Consider the following 3,047-nt stretch of genomic DNA (forward strand, 5'->3'; position numbering starts at 1 on the left):
TAGAAACTCTCGGATCGAGTCCACGTGCATCCAGGCGTGGATACACCTGGAGTACACCCTGAGCCTGAGGCTCCGCAGCGCCGGGGCCGTGACGGGCGAGATGCCCTGCAGCAGCTCGCCCGGCACCGCGTCCACGTCCACCTCGAGGTGCTGCAGAGCCGGCAGCGAGGGCAGCGCGCTCAGCAGCGGGTCCAGCTGCGGGAAGTCCTGCACCCTGTCGTTGTCTATGACGAGCGACTCCACCTGGGACCGGCCGGACGCGCCCAGGGCCGCCACCAGATCCACGCCGGCGTCAGCGGGGCTGTCGGCGCCCGGCCGGTACTGCAGGGTGACCTTGCGCAGCTGCTCGGCGCGCCGGAGGAAGGCCGCGGCCCCGGGGTAGTCGGGCTCCGACATCGGTATGACGTAAAGCGTCACCTCGCGCAGGGCCCCGCAGGCCACCGCGGCCTCCAGCCCGGGCACCGCGGGGCAGCTCAGCACCCGCAGTTTGGGCATGCCGGCGAGCAGATCGGACCGCTCTGTGCCGAGGAGGTCCTCATACGGCGCCCCGAGATGGCTCGAGAAGCTCACCTCCTCCAGGCTGTCGGTGAACAAGGACACAAAGAAATCACAGAAAATCTCGCTCGCTCCGTTGACTCTCCAGTCGAGACGCCTTAACTGTGCCAAGCGCTGGCGTTTGTAGACTTCGAGGAAGTTCTGCGTCTTGACGCACAAGTCGGTGTGGTAACCTACGTATCCCGAGACTGACAGTGTCTGCAGCTCGGGCACAACCACTGGAACTTTTAAGAGGAGAGCGCGAGCCCTCAGACCATTAGTGTAACTATCAAAGTACACACTGACGTGCCTCAGCCGGGCGAGCCTCCCCTGCTGGCGAATCGTCCGTTCGGCATCTCGATGGTTCCCCTTCCCCACCATCAAATCCACGTTTAACTTTGCAACCTCACAGCTGGTCGTGTTCAGGTTCCTGGCAACACAATCCCGCTCTGGGACGCCGACTTTCAGCTCGCCTAGGCACGGCGCCAGCCCCAGGGCGGCGCACTTCCAGCTGCAGTCATCTTCGTCAAGAAAGGTGCGTACCTCGATGCACCGGTGCCGCCACACGTCCGGGTGCAGGGCCAGCCCGCAGAGCCTCTTGCACACGAGCCGACACGCGAAGACGTCCTTCGCGTCCACGTACTTCAGCAGCACCAGCAGGACGTCGTCGGGCAGCTCCTCCATGCTCTCTGTAAGGTCACAATCACTCCGGTTACTACACTGGTCAGCCTGCCAGGCTGACCAGCCTGCTGTCGTTCTCGGCAAAACCGGCTTTTACTCTACGGGGTCAACTCTCGGAACTCACATTTGATTGTGTTTTGTTGGAGTGAAGCAACAGCGGGTTCAGATGCTTGCCGGCCTGGTCGAGTTTGTCTTGAGGTGGACCGCGACTGATCTGAAGACGAGCACTGGCACTGGAGTGCTGGCCGGCGCCCGAGAGAATCAAATTGAATCTGCCTTGCGATGTGCGTCAGTGGGTCCTCACCTCACGGAATAAGTGCAACCTGCTCCCTCCCGGTCTGGTTGCGAACTGCTTGCTCCGTACTGACAAGACGAGCAGTCGAGACCCGAGAGCTGGCTAGCAGATTTGTCTTGCGATGTGCTTCCTATGTGGCGGATTTTCCAGCGAATGTGGGCAATGTGGGGGTCGGGTCAGCCAGCCACCGCAGCGCTACCACGGGGTACCCGAGTTTGGGCTGCCCCCGCAGCCAAGCCAGGAAACCTTATTGTACCCGTGTTGCCGCCTACTGCTTCAGCTTGCTGAAGAAAAGCATACAATATTGTTTTTGAACTCAGTTTATGCACACACAGAAGTCCGGCGCGAGCCAGAAAAATTGTCCTTTAATATTTAGAGGGTATAAGAGCTGAGTCAGGAGTCAGGGTCATGCACGGAAACGTAGGCCATCACCCGCCCGACGCACTGTAGGTGCCAGGCTAGGCCAGATGGTCGAGGAAAAGGAAAAACCGAGGACAATGCGGGGGCCAGGGGGGCGTGGTGGCTCCTACCTGCAGTAGGCAAGCGCATCCCGCCGAATAGCCACGAAGGTTTTACTCGGTTTTACCATTGTACATGCAATAGATAAAACAGAAAACGGGTGACCGCATGCAGAAGGATGCCTCCAGCTAAATCTGTGACGCAATGCGTCTTGTTTCACAGCACAGGTCGCCTAGCAACTCACACCCTCAGGGAAAGCATAAAATTGCAACCCGCAAAAAAAAGAGAAGAGAAGGGAAGCCGCGGTTTCTTTTCTAGCGTACCGATCGGCCGAGCGCCGGCACGGTAGGCAGCCCATTTGCCGCCAGGTGGCTGGCTGGGGTGGAATGCTCGGGGAGAGGGGCACGAGATAGATACCAGTCGCGGCTGCGCAGCTGATAACTGTAAACTGACACCAGCCCAACCCGTTGGATGACCCCAGCCGTAAAGGTCACGGACTGCGATACGTTTCCCGTGATGGTTGTTTGAGAAAGCGCACGAGTCGTGCGCGCGGTCAACGACCTGACGGGCGCGGCGCCGAGAACAACGTGTACGACAACTATGGAGCTGCAGTTACGCTGCGGGTGGAATGGGAAGAATTTCAACCCAGTTTCGAGAATGAATAATGAAAAGAATGCAGTGTGTGTGTGTGTGTGTGTGTGTGTGTGTGTGTGTGTGTGTTTTGTTGACGGTTTGTGTGTTTCTTTCCCGTATGAAAAGTGAGGCAACAAACCAGGCCGGCGGGCCGGCGCGGCGCCGCCGTGCGTGCTGGCCGCGCCAGGGAGGCACGCTGGTCGATAGGCAACCGGCAAAGCACTCCGGGTAATGTCAGGCTGTCTGCCTGCCTACCGCCCAGGGGCCGCGGCACGTCAAGCCATCGTGCGTCTCTCTCTCTCTCTCTCTCTCTCTCTCTCTCTCTCTCTCTCTCTCACGTTCGCGTCAGCTGGAGCCAACGAGTGTGACAAGGACAGGGGGCCACTTTGGGACGCGATGAAGTGTTAATGACCCGCTGAACCGACGGGGCCGGGGGTTGGTGGTG

The sequence above is a fragment of the Frankliniella occidentalis genome, unplaced genomic scaffold, assembly GCF_000697945.3.
Source record: "Frankliniella occidentalis isolate FOCC.00 unplaced genomic scaffold, Focc_3.1 Scaffold1376, whole genome shotgun sequence".
NCBI lineage: Eukaryota > Metazoa > Arthropoda > Insecta > Thysanoptera > Thripidae > Frankliniella > Frankliniella occidentalis.